General features: G+C 36.3%; 1 long non-coding RNA gene across 1 annotated transcript; it reads right to left on the reverse strand.

The window, feature by feature from the left end:
* Positions 1-6021: 6021 nt before the first annotated feature.
* LOC114538197 lies at positions 6022-6503 on the reverse strand. The gene is made up of 3 exons (XR_003688691.1): positions 6480-6503; positions 6245-6303; positions 6022-6043 (listed from the first exon to the last, which is right to left on the reverse strand). It is a non-coding gene; the product is annotated as an uncharacterized LOC114538197 (long non-coding RNA).
* Positions 6504-20827: the final 14324 nt, after the last annotated feature.

Here is a 20827-nt window from a genome sequence, read left to right on the forward strand (position 1 = left end):
CAATCCATATCCCAATTTCTTGTGTTTGTAAGCTCCACCTGGGTTATTTTCCACACTTAACTCAGTTCCTAAGTGCTCTTTTAAAAGTTCAAATGTAAATTCAGGAAGGAACTCTAAGTTCTTTGTCCACCTTTTCAGTGGTTTTTCTGTATTGTTCCCTTCTGAAGTGGTTGGTTCATCCTCCATTATTGTTTCAAAATACTATATTCTTTTATTTATATAATTTTCGAAAAGTTTGCCTAGGTCAAACAGCACTTATTTGTAGTTTTTGTTCGTAGTTTTCAACATCGGCAAAAAAGTAATTAAGTATTCAAACATTGCAAATTTCCCGCCAAAACATTTAGTCTGTGTTTGAACAATATAAGGCGAAATCGGTCAAATATTTTGCCAAGCATGGTCATTTTCACGGAGTTTAAAAAGCAATACGAATTAGAAAGCAGGGCGCAAAATACAAAATCGGGAAAGGGAAAATGTCAAAGCTTATTCGTAAGTAAAAATTCTTGGGTGATCGCCGGTTATTTGGTGAACTCACCTGTTTTTCTTTGGAGAATGAGATATTTCAAGGCATAAATATGCGAAGAACGTCTTGTTGATGCCTCACTCGAACTCCTTTTTCCTCGTTTAGAATGGACCGATTTCGCTCAAAAATTTACCTCCGCTTCGTTTGAGACCTCTATGTTTATTTTAGGATTAAATAACTCATCGATTGTAAACAAGAAGCACTAAATATTGGTAAATATCTCATCAAATAATAATCGTTCGCTCATTACAGTCGCCATGTCGTTCGATTGCAAAGTGACGACTCCTACCGTCATGCAAAGCGGGCTGCGCTAAAAGGCAAGTGGTCTATTGAACTAATCCCACGTTCTTTTTTATTACAGAGCTTAGAATGAATTTTAACTTCCAAACGGAACAAACTTTATGCTCTACTTAATTAATGGGTTCACTTATTTGATATGCTTCGTATACCCATGAGATATTTCAGGCAACTTCTGTCTCATTACAGCCTAATACAGAAACATTGCAGCTAATTTGAATTTCAAAGGTGTCAGGTTTTTTGACTCACCCTGTACTGTACAGGGTGTATCAAAAAAAAGGAGACCTTTAGAAATCAAGCTATTGTTAAAATTTGAATGCTTTTTCAATTGCATTTGCACATATGCTGAACCGTAGTGCGTGAAATATTGATGGCATGCATGCATACATTAGAAAAAGGAGACCTTTAGAAAATGAATTGACGTTTGTACACAAGATTGTCTGCTCCTGGGAATTTGAAAATAACTTTAATAGCATAAGGAAAAATAACGACCCAAAAATATTCAAATGACTAAGCACAAACGACTAAGCACAAAAGCGATAACAGTATGCGTGGTAAATTGCTTTAGCTGTTCCTTCAAAACACGAACAAATCATTTGTTCAATAATTTTTAACACTGCCTGCGAGCATTAGGGCTGTTCACACGAGTTAGAATTGACTTTGAATCCGGAATGGCTCAGCATCTCATTTTACAAACTCTGCCTGTTAAAATGTTTACATGAGTCAGGAATGAATTACAACTTGATCTGACACAGATTCACTTGACATTTCGATCCGGATTGAAAATTACTGATAAAATTGAACATCAAAAGAACTGAATGTCATGGACCATGTCCTTCAACGTGGCCTCAATTTCTCTCAACACAAACTACCGTACGCTTGTGCATATCGCGAGCTGCTTTTCTGATGCCGGCTGGCTGGGTATAAGTTAAGACTACAAAAACTCTTTGCTCCGAAGTCAGTTGAACCCCGGCATTTTTGTTCTGGTAGTGTGCTTAGTCATTTGAATATTTTTGGGTCGTTATTTTTCCTTATGCTATTAAAGTTATTTTCAAATTCCTAGGAGCAGATAATCTTGTGTACAAACGTCAATTCATTTTCTAATGTATGTATGCATGTATCCATCAATATTTCACGCACTACGGTTCAGCATATGAGCAAATGCAATTGAAAAGGCATTCAAATTTTAACAATAGCTTGATTTCTAAAGGTCTCCTTTTTTTTGATACACCCTGTAGAATCCGTAGGAATACTTGCTTCAGAAATTTTATTAACTTTAAGGTCATTAAAATTCGTTGCTTCGATGATTTCAATTGTTTCAATTGGGGAGTGCTCGTTGAATGGTTCATGCATGTCGGAATCTTGAGATGATTTTAGGCCGGCGCACACTAGAGCTATGTGGCATGTGCTTAGCAAAAAGTCATTCGTGGCCATCGGCGTAAGCCAGTTGCTCTCGTGTGCGGGCGACTTTTCCGGCGACTTTTGGCACGAATGACGAAAGTCACTGGAAAAGTCGTCCGCGCATGAGAGCAACTGGCTTACGCTAATGGCCACGAATGACTTTTTGCTAAGCACATAGCTCTAGTGTGCGCCGGCCTTTATGTAAACTGCGCTTTTTTACGACTTGGGGTTAGATTTTTTTATTTGTTTTAAAATAGGTACTATCATGAAAATGTGAACAAGTTTCAGCAATGAGATCAACAGTTCCCGATAGCGCTTGGATAACCTCGTTACTGGCGCTTTGACTTAATTTAAGTTCTTTATATCGCAACAACATTTACATAAGTAGGATTGCATAATATCTGGTTCTGTCTGGCATGAACAGTCCGAGCTATTTATGTTGTTAATTCCGCTTACAGTAGTTAAACTCTGCATGATTTTGGAGTACATAAGCTGAGTGATCTTTCCTGCTTCAGGTCCGTCTAGGTACTGTAAACGTTTAGTTTTCCGCCAAGTGATTGAGGTGTCGTAGGTCTTAAACACTTTCTTGTCACCGCCTTGCTGATCCCATACTCCGGTTAATTTTAAATCGTCACAAACAAATTTCTTTACTAACTCGTATTCTCCGGTCCAAGCGGCAAGCGAGGCAAATGTGGTATGGCAGAGACATAATCAACAAAATAACGTGTTGCCTTGTGTTGGACACACACAATAATCGAACTGGGATCTTTAATATACAGGGTGTCCCAAAAAAAGAGCAACCACTTAAATATGCAGAACATTAATACAGCTCTAAAGCACAATAGATAAGCACCTCTGGGAATTGAAAATGGCTCTTAATCCTTCATTTACAATGCTAAAAGTCATTTTAGCTGAACTATGGTGCAAACCCGAACAATATATTAATATTCTTGCATATTTAAGTGGTTGCGTTTTTTTTGGGACACCCTGTATAACAATATCACAGAGCAATTTCCACACGCCTCTACCGCACGAAGCACTGTAGCACTGACATTAGCAAAATAGTGTAGAAGTGTTTTGAAATTCTTGGCGTATAACCCTACAACACAATATACCATCCAAATTAAGGTGCTATAGTAGGATATCCTGAAATACTGTATGACATTCCAAGATACTATTATCGGAAGATAACCCGAGATACTTATCATTGACCTGGAGTGAGGGGGATTGATGATAAAATATCATTACTGAGGGAAATATTTTGCCAAATCCCCCGAGCGAAATATATATTATCAATTAAAAATTATTACTATAAATTATATATTATACCGAAAAAGTATTGTGAGCTTGTAAAATAGCGAAACATACAATACAAAGATTCGAAAAATTATTTCTATAAATCATTCAAAGTATTCGAGGAAGAGCAAAAAAACCCCGTTTAATGTATTTTAACATTAGTTACTCGACTTCTTTGTTTTCTCTGTATGTATTTCATCCAGAATACGGTATCCTACCAATTTCAACACTGTAGATGTTCCAACGAGCAGTATCATATCGATACTGCGTTAATACCGCGCTCACCATGGCTCAGCAACGAGCATATGGGTGTAAGAAAGAGTACGTCGAATGGTGATGTGAGAGCATTTATTATTATAGCTATTATAATAAGAAAGAAGAGTAGTACTAATACACCGATAGCAAACTAGAGTATACCAATAAAGCAAACTACAATTCCCCCTGTTATTCCCCGGTTCAAAATTTCTTCATTCTTGCTTTCTTTCGTTCTCATCCTGTAACAATATGAAAAGAATGCACGCGTATTAATTTAAGTCACACAATAGTATTATCGCCGAGCCGGTGCGAAGCACCGGGCGAGGGTACTAATTCCGCCTGGAGATTTTAATTACGCCCGGGAATGCAAATGCGAAAAGAAAGTTGTCCGCCATTACGTCATGGACGTTGGGCGTTTTTGTAAGTTACGCGCATGTGGAGTTTAAGACGAGTTAAAACTGGTAACTAGCAAACGTTTACAAACGTGCGATTGGCTAAATTAAAATTTGGGTTCACGTCAGCATAACCGATATTTTGAATTACAAAACTTTTTTTAAATAATATTTTTCATTTGGACGGTCTTAAAATTATACGAAAAATTGACTCGTAAAATTCATTAAAAAATAATGTAAAAGATGCCTTCGAATAGAAAAACTTTCATTCATATGGATGATAAAAGATCTACGATTTTGAAGCATTTTTAAAATGTTTTTGAACAGGTAAATAGGTAGATTATGTATTTTAAAGCATGCAAGGTATTCTGTAAGTTTAAATAATACGTGGATTTATCAACAAATGTATGACACCTCTTTGAATTTATTCGTCAATTTCGTTGAAATGATTTTGATTTGGAAAGTATTTATTTTTAAAGGTGAATCTGTTTAAAAAGTAATTGAAATTTCGCTAAAAATTGTTGTATTTAAAACTATTCGTAGCACAATTATGATTATAGCTGAATTTGATAGCTCGAGAGTCGACATTATAATTCTATCAAGATATAGGATTTTACTTTACGACTTCGATCATTCAGCAGAAACGAGTATTATAGAATTTCAGTGAGGGAAATATATATTTATTGCTTCAGGCGAGGGGACTTTGCGTGCATGTATTTCTAGTATTTTAATAAAAACAATAAGAAATAACGGGCAATGCTATTTAAATGATCTTCAACTGTTGAGTTTGGCCAATCTCTTTTTCCTAATAATATTTTCTACTTATATGGACAAACCTTTTACTGGCCACATGTAATTATACATGCAGCAAAAGTTTTAAAGGTGTTGGCGTTTCCGGGACAACCGCCATACATAAATATCTTGCAATTGTTTGAACTGGGATCGTAGTAGTATCGCGGGAAGTAACCTTTGCAGGGACCAAGGTCTGGTTCAAGATAGCAAAAATCTAGAAAGAAGAAAAATAGCATAAATAACAAAGCTAGAAGTGCAGGGCGGTAACGGCTCAATTCAGGGGTGGATCCAGCACTAGTGCACTAATTTGCATGACACAAGAAAACTGCTAAAAATAACCACTTTGTTTTGTAATGCAAATTTGTGCACTAGTGCTGGATCCACCCCTGGCTCAATTTTCAGTTCACTACTTATGGTTCACTTGTCTCTCAAGTCGAGAAATACAACATGGCGATTGTTTTTATTTTGTCAACTAATTACACAATTTTAAGCTTACAAGCCTTAGCCCTGTGACTAGGTGTAGTTACTGTGGTAGCTTTGGAAATATTTGCCTCGTTTGAAATTTGCGAGGGGTTGTTGTCTTTCTCAGTAATAATTCACGTGTTCTTCAGATAAATGTTTGAGTATTGCTACATCTTAATTGTTCCGTCTATGCATGTACATCTTATTAGCAACATTACTATAGTAATACAGCATCGATAATTGGGGGGGGGGGCATATTCATATATTCATGTTACCAGACTGTAAAGACAATTGATTTAAAAAAAAATTAAACCTGCGTATCACGAATATATGAATATTGCCCCCCCCCAATTATCGTTCTTGCTACGCCACTGAATACTGTATGTTACATATTCCATTAAAGATATATAGAGCTAAAACGAAATGTGCCTGTCTGTTTGTATTCTAAAAACTACATTCTTGATGTTTTATAGCTCTTTAAAAACAATTTGTTGGCATTAATCTTAATATTGAGAATTTGATCCCGCCTGAGGTTATTTATCCCCAAAGACTTACGTACCTGGTTGTAACGCAACAAGCGAATTTGACAGCAAACAAACTGTGGTTAGCGCCAGAACAAAAACGAGACCTGAGAAAATAAAATTAATAATTATTATTAACAAAGCAAAAATTTTTTGACGTCAAACGTCTTATATAGATTGTAATCAGAACACAAAACCCGATCATGAAGATTACGGCGCAGCTTGCAAGTCTAAACAGGCTAAACCTAAAGTTCAACGTTACTGCGATGTGACGAAAAATCATGTGCCGATAAAATCCGAATAAATACCTGCTTTCATGGTTTGTTTTACTTTAATTCAACAGCAGCAGCACAGCAATTAATTTTACCTGCAAACTGTCAGTCGTAGAGATTTTACGACAACGAATAAAACATGAGACGAAATGAAAAAAAAACACCAAAAACAACACATATATTTATAACTGTGGATCCCTTTAGTGAATACACCCTTAATTGATATACATAGCTACATTTAATTGAGCGAGAACTTTCAATCTTTTTCTACCTGTATAATGTTGTCTTCTCTGATCCCAAATGGACAGAAAGATGAACAAGTTTGGCGCTCGGTGCGTCAGTGTGAATGAAAGCTAAAACAAGCTTCTTTATGTAGTATCGCTTTGATGTTCTAGCTGTTTAGGGAAAAAATACCTCTAACGCCGTTGACGTCACCATAGCATGCAGATGCCTGTGAGACTAGCGATCGACGGGAAACAGCATTTATCTCACAAGCAAAAGAACGATTTCTGATGTTATACGACGGAAATTAAGGCCTTCGTAGGAAGCTAAATTTAGAGTGCGTGTGAATATGTGATAACGTGTTATTCAATAACGCAGAAATTAATGTCCAGAAATAACCTAACGCTGCGGTTCGGTTGCAGTGGACCGATAGAAACCGCAGACGACCGCTAGGGAAAAATACCTTCGCAGTTGCCGTTCGCTTCCGAACGAAATGTTATGAACAGCTGAGAAGAACAACACAATAACCAAATCGAAAAAATCTTAAGAAATAAATGTCTGTCAGATGGAGTTATGCCGAGGTTTAACCTCCGTCTCACCGCGGTTCGACCTCGGTCTGACCTCAACCTTTATGAGACCGACGTTTGACCTAGGTTAACCGCGGTTTATAGCACTCTACAGGGTGTATCAAAAAAATTCGAATCGAAATTTTGTGTGTAATAATGCAAAATGCATTTGACAAATTTGGTTGATTTTTACACCATTGTTAAGTTCATTTATTTCTCTTTCAAATGACACGTTGTACGTGTAATTTAGTTGAAAAATGAAGAAGTACCTGTTCGAAAAAAAAGTTCATAAAAATCACCATTTTCCGCCGATGGGAACTGGAAGTTTGTTTTATTGAAAATTAGTCCCAAAGGGCTTTAAAATCTAATTATTACTGAAAACTAAAGCGCAAGTTTATCGCAAAAATTCTGCTTATTCAATGTTCAACGATAGAAGTTTGAAGAACACAATGCCTCCATGAAGCACGAAACAACAATTAACTAAATTTTGCTACATAACAGTTTGTCGATTTAATTAAATTTGCATTTTCTTTTGTCTGGAGGTCTAATTTCGAATTCCCATCGGCGGAAAAATTTGATTTCGAACAACAATTTTAAAAAGACGATAACTGGGTCGATATAAGAACGGTATAATCGCATACTAAATAAGCTAATCTTTGTTGCCATATAAAAATTATATCGCTTACTTTAGTATTTTATACACAGCAGCCTGTCAAAGTTGGATTCGAAATTTTTTTATACACACTGTATACTCTAAACACAATTTATTAGCATGCACGGCAAAGCAAAAATAAATATACCCGTTCCAAATTTTACAAATACAAAATCCAAGCAAATATTTAATTGGTGTTTGGGCGTATAAAGTAAACATGGCTGATAAACTATAAAACTATATAAACTTTATTACATATCACCTCAAAAGGGTCTTTCAGTGATACAACATGAATATATTTACAATCTCGACCTTTAAAGGCCCACACTGACAGGATGCGAATTGGCAACGCAGCGCGAATTTTCAACGTTTGTAATTTTTTTAAAATCAAATAAATTTTAAACTATCATAATATTCTTGTAGATTACATAACAATAAAACATTTTGACTGCTCTAGCGTCCATCGTTTCCAAATTTTGCTTCAAGAATTTAACTTATATGCTTCTGAAAACTCAAAATTCGCGTCGCGTTGCCGCATCGCGTCCAGTCTGTGTCCACACCTTTAAGACTGGATATTCGCTTGCAGAGAAATAGCTCGCTAGCGAAATATTAACATAATTTTTTTAGCTTTTATGATGCCATGTTTTCAGACACTGCATGCTATGGTATAGAATATAGACTTGCATTAACAAACCATTTTTTGGCTGAAATCTGTGAAAGAAAATTTGGCATTAGACCTTTTAAAAAATTCGTTATAAACGTCGCCATGCAGTGTTTTAATCGGTCAATGCATTCCGGGCACATGCACCATCCAACATCAATAGATTGAATTGCAATAGATTGTAGCACATGCATGTGGAATAAGAAAACCTTCCATGTATAACGATAGGGAACTCTGTGACGTTAAGCCTTTAAGAGGTGGGCGTAAGTATGATCGGTAACTTCTTCTATGCACATACACGATCTATTTATAGATAATTTTAACTCGTCTGTGACAAAATATGATTTCAGTGTAGCTTGAAGTGTAGCTTGTGTGTAGCTTTACTGTATATATGACGCTTTTTAACTTTTCAATTAAAACGTATATCAAAACTCAAAAGCGCCATCGCGGAAATTGGTTTGCGTTCATATAGACTTTACAAAACTTTGGATGCAAAAACTTTACAACTTAGATATTTCTTGAGGAAAAAGATTTATAAATTTGCAACAAAATATATCTTGCAGTCTTTTGAAGAAGACCTAAAACTTGCCAAAAGCATGGACGATTCGTCTAAATTAATAACCTCATATTTATGCTTAAAACTTGCAGTGTACGCCCTAATCAGAAGAAAATTTGAACTTGTTGTACTGATTCAGTAGTATTTAAGTTTAGAGCAAAGCAGAATTGCGCAAATATGAAATAGCGACGAAATATATGTATGAAATATGAAATCGAAAACGTATAGCTATGTTGCGTTAACGATTTACTGATGCCTGACGAATTTCAAGTGCTTGACTCTTTTGGACTGAAGTCTGAAGTGCAACAATGAGTGGCAAGTTCCTCCCAATACAAGTGGCTCATTTCAGTATGAGAGTATTTTCAAGGAGTATTTGGGATATGTTTAAAATTAGGGTCAGTGTGTTGGTCAAGATTAAAAAAATGTAGCTATGTAACAAATATAGCATTAAGCTCAGTAAGATTGTTATAATCTTGACTTTGCACCTTAATTCAAACTATTTGCATCTTCAGTTTATTTTCTCCCTATGAATATAGTCATGCACACGTGAATAATAAGATTGTCTTGTCTTGAAAGACCGCGAAAGTATCTTTCATGGTCTTGTCTGTACCTCTCCTTATGTTAGTCAGCAAGAAATCATCATCATAAGTAAAATTTTGAAACTGACAGTAACGGTTTTATTTCACAACAGTGGATTTTTATCCAAAACCGTTGAAAGAAAGCCATGGAGTTTAGTAAATAGATAGTCTTATAATAATGTAACTTCAAAACGGAGATACCTTTAGTTTTTGCTCACAATTCATAAATATGCCCCACATTTAAAATTTCCAGCCTATATATATATGTAGTTTTACAAATACCAGTATACGTGGTTTCTCGCGTAAAAATTTGGATTTCATGATTTTGTGAATCATCAGATGGCGATACATATCCTAAATAAAGTACGGCTTTAAATGATACGAGCATACCACTGTTGATCGTAGCTTGTATGATGCCAAATTTTGCAGACACTGCATACAGGGGCTTCGCTGTAGGGTATAAGATTTACATTAACAAACCATATTTTCACCTGAAATCTCTGGAAGAAAATTTGGCATCAGAGCTTTTAATAAACGTCATCGGTGTTGTAATCGGTCAATGTATTCCGGACACAAATATAAACCACGGAAATTCATACGTCATGATCACAGGCGTCATGCAGCATCAAATCGCTGAGTTGCAATAGATTGTAACATGTACGTGGAGTAGAAGAACCTTCCGTGTACAATGAACAATAACTCTGTGACGTAAAGCCTTTAAGAGGTGTGCGTATGCATGATCGGTAACTTCTTCTATGCACTCATACACTGTAGCTTGAAGTGTAGCTTGCGTGTATAGCTTTATATGACGCTTTTTAACTTTTCAATAGATTTACATAAATTATATATCAAAAGCGCCACTGCGTATATTGATCTGCGTTCCATATAGACTTAGCAAAGTCCTAATCGTAATTCTTCATAACTTACAGACTTTATATTTGTTCAGCAATAATATTTGTAAATCCGCAACAAAATATGTCTTGCGGTCTTACACAGAAGACTTGCAATTGAAGCTTGCACAATTAAGGCATAAACGAACCGTCTAAATAAATAACCTCTTGTATATACTTAAGCCTTGCAGAGTACGTTCTAATCAGAAGTAAAATTTGAACTTTATTCAGTAGCATTTGGATTGGGAGCAAAGCTGAAATGCGCAAATATGAAATAGTGACGAAATATGCATGCATGAAATATGAAATGCCAAACGTTAAAGAAATAGAAAACATTTTCCGTGTTTCTATACAGTTATAGAAACACGGGTGGGAGTTTGGGAGAACGATAAATAATCAGTGGAAAAACGAGCCCGTAGAGCGAGTTTTTCCACGTTATTTCGAGTTCTCCCAAACTCCCACAAGTGTTTCTATAACTGTATGAAAACACAGGAAAATTTTTTTCTATTTCTTTTATAATATAACTCAATAAAAAGATTTTGTACAAATATTATAGTTCGATTCAATTACAAATTCTCATTACATCGCTCCGCTTGTCAAGTTCGGCGGGAAAATTCCCGTGTTTCTATACAGTTATAGAAACACGCTTCTCGACCAATCAGCACGCGCGTACTATAAATGTTATATTATAAATAGCTATGCTGCGTCAACGAATTATTGATGCCTGACGAATTTGAAGTGTTTGACTCTTTTGGACTGACGTTTGAAAAGCATCAATTAGTGGCAAGCTCCTCCGAATACAAGTGGCTCATTTGAGTATGAGAGTATTTTCAAGTGTGTTGGGATATGTTTAGAATTAGGGTCAGTGTGTTGGTCAAGATTAAAAAAATGTAGGTAAAAGATGTATGTAAAAATATAACATCAAGCTCTCTAAGGTTGCTATAATCTTGACTTTGCAGCTTAATTCAGATTATTAGCATCTTAAGCTATTTTCTCTTAAGGTCTTGAATGACCGCAAGTATCTGTACTGACCGCAAGTATCTGGACTGTACCTTTCCTTATGTCAGTCAGCAAGAAATCATCATCAGTAAGAAACTGACAGTAACGGTTTCATTTGACAACAGCAGATTTTTATCTTACATTCTTAGCCCAAAACCGTTGATATAGGAAGCCATACCCAAGCCATATACCCCACAATCTAAGTTTCAAGCATATATATGGTTTTATAAATACCAGAATATGTGGTTTCTTGCCTAAAAATTTGAATTTCTTAAGATAAAGTACGCCGACCTTCAAATAATACGAGCCTATCACTGTTTATCCTAGCTTTTATGATGCCAAGTTTTCAGACACTGCATAAAAGGGCTTCGCTAACATTAACAAACGATATTTTCACATGAAAATTGTGGACAAAAATTTGGCATCAGACCTTTTAATAAACGTCATCAGTGTTGTAATCGGTCAATATATTCCCGGCACAAATATAAACCACGGATATTCATACGTCATAATCACAGGCGAAAATGCATCATCCAGCATCAAATCGCTGAGTTGCAATAGATGTAGCATACATGCATAACTCTGTGACGTTAAGCCTTTAAGAGGTGTGCGTAAGCATGATCGGTAACTTTTTCTATGCACATACACGCTCTGCTTAACACAAAACATGACTTCAGTCTCCAAAGATTAATGTGGTATCTAAAACAGCCTGCGTGTACATGCATATTTTGTGAGATACACATAAATTGTAGGCTATAGCGTTTTGAGAATTTCAAAGGATGCCGGTGTGAAATGTGTTTGTTGGTCGAGATTAGAAATGGTTATTAACATGTGTAGCATGCAGCTCTTTAAGGTTCGCTATTATATCTTGACTTTGCGGCTTCAGATTGGCATCTTAAGTTTACTCAGACATAGAAATAGAGATTTAAGGATGTGTAGATATGTATATGATATATAGCTATAATCTACAATATGTATGTCATGATATATAATCTGGGCGCTGTTTATAATATAAGGAACTCAAAGAGATAACTGGATGAGTATATATATATACAAGTTCAATCGTTGTTGCAACGTTTCAGTTGAAAGCCAGTCTTTCCAGGATATTAACTGAGAGTACTGGGATTAAGTGAATCCCGTAAGCTTGTACGAATGCCTTAAACACAAGAAACCTGCGATTCTCTACAAAGGAAATCTTTTCGCTCTGCATGGGGTCAGTCTTTTGACATAAACGAGGATAATCAATATTACAACCCATCATTCTTTTTGCGTTGGAGTCCAACCTTTATTAAAATTAGCTACATAATTTCTTAAAAAGAATACATTATGATTTGTTGTTAATGTGGTTGATTGATCGAAAGAATGCGTTGTGAAGACGATGCTGCAATTGCGTTGTTGATGGAGCATTGTAAACTAGGAAGCACTTAAGAGGCGAAGAACTTGAAAATTAATATTCGGAATTTGAAATCAACTTGGATCAAAGCCTAATGGCAATTGAAATTGTTTGTGGACTTGTTGTGTCTCTTTGACACCGGTAACAAACAAAGGGATATGCTGCCAAGTTTTCCATGTTCAAGCCTCTGCCCAAAGTGTACAATGGCGATGATCTAAATGCTCTTGATCTAAATGATAAAATGTGCATTTCATTCTGAACGAATTCCTGCTCATGCAAAAGGTTCTCAACATTTTTCGAGCCACGTTCATGAAAGTATTGGTCTGAACTACGTATAAGATCCTCATTTGTAGTATTCTCATCACACCTGATCGTTTTCTGACTGTACCTACTGAGGTATTGACTTTGTCTCATAGGATCTTTTGGCTCGTTTCCTCATATTCTCAAGCCTTTCTGCTCGTTTTTGGACACTTTCTTGCTGCATGCCTTCTCTCTCTTGCGTAAGTCTATTCCCTTCCCTTTGCATCTCACTTTCTTCACTTGCATTACTTCCTTTCTTCTGATGTTTCTCGTTGCAAAAGTTGTCGTGCTAAGCTTTTCCCTTCGTTTCCCTTTCCCCTCAATTTTACTGCTATGAGAAGCCCTTCGCTTCGCCACAGAACTTCCTTTCTATTCCGGCGTCTGCGGATGAGATTCTTCACGTCTTTTATTTCTTTACTTTCCTTTTTCATCGCATGAATTTACTACGGAACTCGATTGACCTTGAACACGCTCGATTCACGCTTGGAACGTACACGTTTCTTGGGGGAAACGATGACGTTTCTAAGGTCAAACTATTCAGTTTTCTTTCAAATTCCTTAATTGTTAACGACGAAGTAAAACCTCGTTTCTTCATCTCTTCTTCATATATCAAAAGGTCTTTGTTCAGTGTACTCTAAAATACGTTAGTCTTTTGGCGAGGATCCATACTGAATAAGTTTGCGTATTTATCATTAAGTTTGAATATTATGTATACGTGTATATAAAACACAATGAATATATACAACACAATGTATATGTACAACACAGTGGACGAGAGAATATGAACAAAAGAAGTGGAAATATTATGAATACTGAGTAAATTGAGAGGACGAAAAATAGAACAAGTGAAAAGTCAGTGGGTGTAACAGATACATTAAACAATGTTCGAGCATGAAGAACAAGAAAAATGTTCAAGATGACCAACTTCATAATTTAAATCACGAAAGAACTTTTTTAGTGTAAACTTGTAGGCAAAAGGGGAGTAGTCAGTGACCATTTTTAGGTCATTTGGCAGGGAATTAAACAGTGAAATTCCGCTGTGTAAGAGTTTAGTTTTAGCAAGCACAGATTGGACTAAAGGAACCCTTAGGTCTGTTAAGGAACATCGACTATAAACACCATGCATCTCACCAGAGAAATGAAACAAATTGCGAAGCTCACTCGGAGATGAGCTACGCAGGGTGTGGACAACTAGCAGAATTTTTCAAGATCGACAGAACTCTCAGTTGACATACTCTCATCCAAAGTTAATTTTTCAGTCCTTTCTTCTTGACGTTTTAGCAGCGGATCAAAATGCTCACGAGATGCATTTCCCCACGCAGTGATGTCATATGATAAACGAGGGTGTGTAAAGGCATAATAAAACATAAATTCTACACTTCATTGGAAGGGATGAACAAATACGCTTAAATAGATACAGTCGAGCATTTAGCAGTTTGAGGATTATCCACTTCATCATCAGCGTTGTATTCATTTAATCATTTGTCACAACACGATACAATTAATACGCCTATACATGTACAATAACAGAGGACGTAAGTGTGACAGAAGAAAGGAACAAAACTTGCGTCCCAATTGAAACCTGACCACAACACATAATTAGATTTTGCCACTTGTTTCCCACCAAGCGCAATGATAACTTTCTTATGTTTCGTGACGAAAGTAGAGCAGAAATTATAAAGACAGACGTAATCGGTCAATGTATTCCGGACACATATAAACCACGGAAATTCATATACGTCATGATCACAGGCGAACACGCAGCATGCAGCATCAAATCGCTGAGTTGCAATAGATTGTAGCATACATGCATGTGGAATACGAAAGCCTCCCAAGTATAACGAAAAAGAACTCTGTGAAGTTAAACCTTTAGGTAGTGTGCGTAAGCATGATCGATAACTTCTTCTATGCACATAAACGATCTAGCCTATACTTAGATATTTTTAACTCGTCTGCCACAAAATATGATTTCAGTGTAGCTTGAAGTGTAGCTTGCGTATATAGCTTTATATGACGCTTTTTAATTCTTTAATAGTAATTTAAAAGCGCCACCGCGTAAATTGGTTTGCGTTCATATAGACTTAGCCGCAATTCTTCATAACTTATAGACTTTATATTTGTGGAGCAAAAATATTTGTAAACAAAATATGTCTGGCATGCAGTCTTCCACAGAAGACCTGAAGCTTTCGCAAGGCATAAACGAATCGTCAAAATTAATAACCTCTTGAATATGCTTAAAACTTGCAGTGTACGTCCTAATCAGAAGAAAATTTGAACTTGTTTTTACTTATTCAGTAGTATTTAAATTGGGAGCAAAGCAGAAATGCGCAAATATGAAATAGTGACGAAATATGTATGAAATATGAAATGCCTGCAAACATATAGCTATGCTGCCTCCACGAATTACTGATGCCTGAGGAATTTGAAGTGTTTGACTCTTTTGACCTGACGTTTGAAATGCATCAATGCCTGCATGGGTGGCAAGCTCCTCCCAATACAAGTGGCTCATTTCAGAGTATTTTCAAGGAGTATTTGGGACATGTTTTGCAGCTTAATTTAGATTATTAGCATCTTAAGTTTATTTTCTCCCTATAAATATAGTCATTAAAACATCAATAATAAGACCTAGCTTGAATAAGTGACAAAATAAATCTTCTCATTTTAAATATCACGTATGTCACTGAACTCACAGCACAAAATCGAACAGCAATGCAAATGTTTTTCTCAGTCTTACCATAAAACCAACTTATAAGGATTCGTATGATGTCATTTCTAGAACAGTCTTTGTTGTATAGCTGTAAGAACGTATCTATCTCCGTGTTACACGATGCAATAATTTCGTCCAACTTGCAATGAAATTCTATTTTCGAGAAATGTATAGTAGCTAACTTGGTAGATCTTGCAAATGTATGTGTAGGAATGCATCCAATCCGTGGAATGTACAGAAGTTTCATAGCTACCAAATTTACATCTCTCAGAAGTTTGTGAACCTTGACCAACAATCGGTAAAACGCACTAGAATTGTAATAGTTATAATATAACAAAATCAAACATTTTGTGTATTATGAAAGCTATTCTAAACTTTTGCTGCGCGTTCACCATCCCGGTGTGACTTGTGAACTAGCTGTAAAATAACTTGTGAACAGGCTTGTCAGCGTCAATCAAATCCTGTCCAATCAGCCATTACAAAAGAGTTGCACGAAGTCGTCCATGGAATAAGAGCTTGACATTTCCTTTCGGCATAATTAATTTGTAACCGCGGAAATTCGTTGAACATGCATCATGGACTCTGCGTGCTTGCAGCCAATAGCGTTTTGTGTCGTATCGTATCACACTCAAAATGCATGAAGATCGATACTTGGGCTATGCACGAAAACGATACTATTTAAGGAAGCTCATTTTATCAGCTTTGCCCATACCACCTTCATCTTGTTGTTGGAGTGAGTAACGAAGACTTTGAACCAGGTAAGATGAAATTCTCATTTCATATTTAGATCAGTATTCTTTTAGGTTGTTTCAATGGTGAAATTTCATACAATTTGTAAAGACATCTTGCTACAATTTCTCTTCCTCTTCTTTTCCAATTTTCAGACTATTATATAAATTGCTGTTGCTGGAACGAATTCTATCAAAAAACAATATGAAAGCAGGTATTTTTCAAACACTAATAGCGATAATCTGTTGACTGAGTGCATATAAGCCATAGGAGCCTTCATAATCTGTCAGCTTTTCCACAATTTTTAAACTTTTTTATTGCGATAGTTGGTAGTCTATTTAACTTTTTAAGAGTACTTACCTGATAGTTACTCTTGCTGAACCCACAATATCACCCATCGCTTCCCCCCTGCCCAATTGAATCTGATTTGAGATTTAAATTAACAATGGTGTTTTTTATTGCTAGATCTGTTTTTCTTTGCTGCCGTAATGGCTTTTTACTTGGTATCAAGTCCCGTACACGCCAAAAGCAGAGGTAAACAACCAAGAATTAGACTGTTTTAATGTACACGAAGTATCATTACCATCAAGTATCATTATGGATTTGATTGGACATGCATCCTGTCGTATTACCATTGAATTTGATGATAACTGGAATCTGTGTGAAGTGCATGCGATGTGACCAAAATGCGACGTATGAACTAGGCTATAGCTTGTGTTTTTAAGAAAATACCTTCTAAATAGTTGATGTAGAAACAGTTCCCATCCCTCACAGTACCTTTTTTAATCGTCAACCATAGAAGCGAGGGATGTGTGTTCCAAAGTTTGTCCGTGGAGATTTTTCCGGTTTCAAGTATGTGGCTCAGATGGCTTTACATATCCCAATTACTGTGTGTTGAAGGAGACAGCTTGTGATTTCGGTCTAGATATTAAAGCTGTTAGTCATGGACCTTGCCGTAAGTAAATCAGTAATCTTCACTCTGCCCAAATAGAGAAGTCCCGAAGGAAACACACAAATTTAGATTTAGAAAGTAATTATTAATCTTTAAGTGTGAATATTAGCAAAATCATCGTGCTCAGAATAAAGTAATCATCCAAATATTCGTTCAAAAAACCTCGCCCTTTCAGAAAGTTAAGTAATTAAAAATCAAATATTAGGAATTCTCGGAGAAACGTCTTTCAGAACCCCTTACAACTCCCCGCATCTTAAATCACAAACGCAAAATTCTAGTAGGACCATTTTGTTCATGCTCCTACGGCGAAGTTTTCGAAGGCTCTTGTTTGAAGCATTATTCACTGCAGTCTCAAACTAAGGAAATCAGTCAACATTTGCTTTAAAACAAGATGGCTTAATATTCTTAAACAACTGTCTGTGCCAAAGTACATTAAAGTAAATTATATTTTCTACAGAACCAAAGTGTCGTAATTACTGCACACTGGAATATAATCCTCAATGTGGTACAGATGGAAAAACATATGGTAACCCATGTTTTTTGATAGCTGCCCTGTGTGAGAGTGATGGAAAAGTGAGACTGGCTCATCATGGAGAGTGCAGTATGTACTTTACACAGAATTTTAGTTTGTTATAATCGCTACGAAAATTATGATACCATATAACATGATAGCCCTAGACTAAATAAACGCTTAATATTCTATGTTAGAACCAAAGTCGGAGCCAACGTGTGCCGTTGCTTGTCCCGCAATAGTGCTTCCTCCAGTATGTGGATCCGATGGCAATACATATCCCAATTACTGCATATTGGAAGAGACTGCTTGTCAATTTAAACAAGACATCACGGTTGTTCATGAAGGCCCTTGCAGTAAGTAATATTTACCAGTTTTACTGAGTACTGGACTAACAATTTGGGCCAGAGTATTGCACTTATGGGCGAAAAGATCTGAAATTCAAATCAAATCATCACCAGAAATTCAAGACATTAATTACAATAACGTCAGGATTTCGGATCAAAGATGGCTGCCTTGTTGTAGTAGAATTATATAAGGCATGCATGCGACAAAATTAGAAATTAAAACTTCTATCTTACCTAGTTATTTATTACAGTTGCCGGGTTCGATTTAAGACGGACAGAAACTCAATATAGTTATTACATTTTTTCGCGTAATTTTGTCTTACCTTTAACAGATTCCCCAATAATGTCATTTCAGCAACGCATTAGCTACTTGCTACGCATTATTGCGATAATCCGAGGTCTCTCGACCAATTACGAAAGGCTACAACTACAATAATCACCAGTACAATAACTAACTTTATATAATTATAACGCAAATTCTAGTCAGGACCATTTTGTTCATGCTCCTTCCGCGAAATTTTCGAAGGCCCTTGTTTGAAGCATTATTCACTGCAGTCTCAAACTAAGGAAATCAGCCAGCATTTGCTTTAAAACAAGATGGCTTAATATTCTTAAACTACTGTCTGTGCCAAAGTACATTAAAGTAAATTTTATTTTCTACAGAACCAAAGTGTCGAACTTTCTGCACACTGGAATATAATCCTCAATGTGGTACAGATGGAAAAACATATGGTAACCCATGTTTTTTTATAGCTGCCCTGTGTCAGAGTGATGGAAAAGTGAGATTGGCTCATCATGGAGAGTGTAGTATGTACATTACACAGAATTTTAGTTTGTTTTATATATTCTGTTATTCTAATCGCTACAAAAATTATGATATCATATAACATGAAAGCCCTGGACAAGATTTTAAACGCTTAATCTTCTATGTTAGAACCAAAGCCGGAGCCAACGTGTGCCGTCGCTTGTCCCGCAATAGTGCTTCCTCCAGTATGTGGATCAGATGGCAATACATATCCCAATTACTGCACATTGGAAGAGACTGCTTGTCAATTCAAACAAGACATCACGATTGTGCACGAAGGTCCTTGCAGTAAGTAGTATTTATCAGTTTTACTGAGTACTGGACTAATTACGACGAATTACGAAAGGCTATACAATCTACAATAATCACCAGTACAATAATTATACTATATAACTGAACTTAATGTAGATCCGAAGTGTCAGGCAGGTTGCCCAAAAAATCACGATCCTCAATGTGGTACAGACGGCAAGACATATGGTAACCCGTGCATGTTAAAATATGCGCAATGTGAAAGCGACGGGAAAATTAGACTGGCCCATCATGGAGAGTGTGGTAAGTAAATTACTCCTCAATCTCAGATTCTCACCGCAATATATACGTAGAACCAAAGTATACATGTCGTAGAACGTTCTGGACGGCACAATATGACTACCAAGATACAACAGGGTAACTTAGACAGCGCATGTCACCTGCACGATATATCGCATGATTCCGCACAACACCACAAAACTCTGCATTAAGAATGAATCAGAAAGACATCTCAAAATGATGCATATTTTAAAAATATTCTTCATTTTTTGCCTGAAATAAAATATTGCTTTAATAATAACTCTTTCTTATCTGGCTCAAATTACAATATTTATGAAGCGGTCAATTTGAACGTTGTTTTCTCCACGACCATTTGCTCTTTCGTAGCGCAAATTATATCTCCTGAGAGTTAAAGACGTTGTCTTCCGAGTAGCTACGATTCCTTCCGCTTCAAAAGTAACGTGTGACCAAAAATTGCAACATTCGCATAAATGAAGTGAAAAATATTTTCAATCGTTGCTTAGTTACGAGCAAACAATGCGGGTTTTCGCTGTCTTATTTTATCAATGAAAATTTAGCATTGGGTATTTGGCATATTTAAGCCACGTTTCAAGGTAATCGATAAAAATAAAATATTTTTTCAGTTAATTCTACCCCTTGCCAAAATCTTAGCAATGACTTGCTTTACCTATAATTGATTTAGTGCATGACTATGTGGACACTTAGGAGATGTATAATCGATTTCGGTTGTTTTAAAGCCCTTATTAGAGATTGGGGATGGGCGCACGCAAAGTCTATTTGGGGCACTTTCCATATGAGGCCTATTTAATCCAAATGTTTGTATGTTGCATCGTATATCTACTTTCATCGTGCATCCCCCTAAAGCCGGGATTTGGGGCAATAGCCTACGTCTAAAGGGCCACGTTGAAGCTGAAATCGGCATTCGTTATTATGTGTCATAATATCCTGGGATCGATAGTCTGCATGTATCTCAGAATAATGAACTGGAGCCTAAACGATAAATTATTGCATGATGCTTCAATCTTAGAACCAACGTCGGAGGAGAAACCGAAGACGTGTGCCGTTGCTTGTCCCAAAATAGTGCTTCCTCCAGTATGCGGATCAGATGGCAATACATATCCCAATTACTGCATAATGGAAGAGACTGCTTGTCAGTTCGGAGAAACTATCGAAGTTGTTCACGAAGGACCTTGCAGTAAGTT

Source organism: Dendronephthya gigantea, unplaced genomic scaffold, assembly GCF_004324835.1.
Source record: "Dendronephthya gigantea isolate DGI-Jeju-01 unplaced genomic scaffold, DenGig_1.0 000177F, whole genome shotgun sequence".
NCBI classification, from domain to species: Eukaryota; Metazoa; Cnidaria; class Anthozoa; order Malacalcyonacea; family Nephtheidae; genus Dendronephthya; species Dendronephthya gigantea.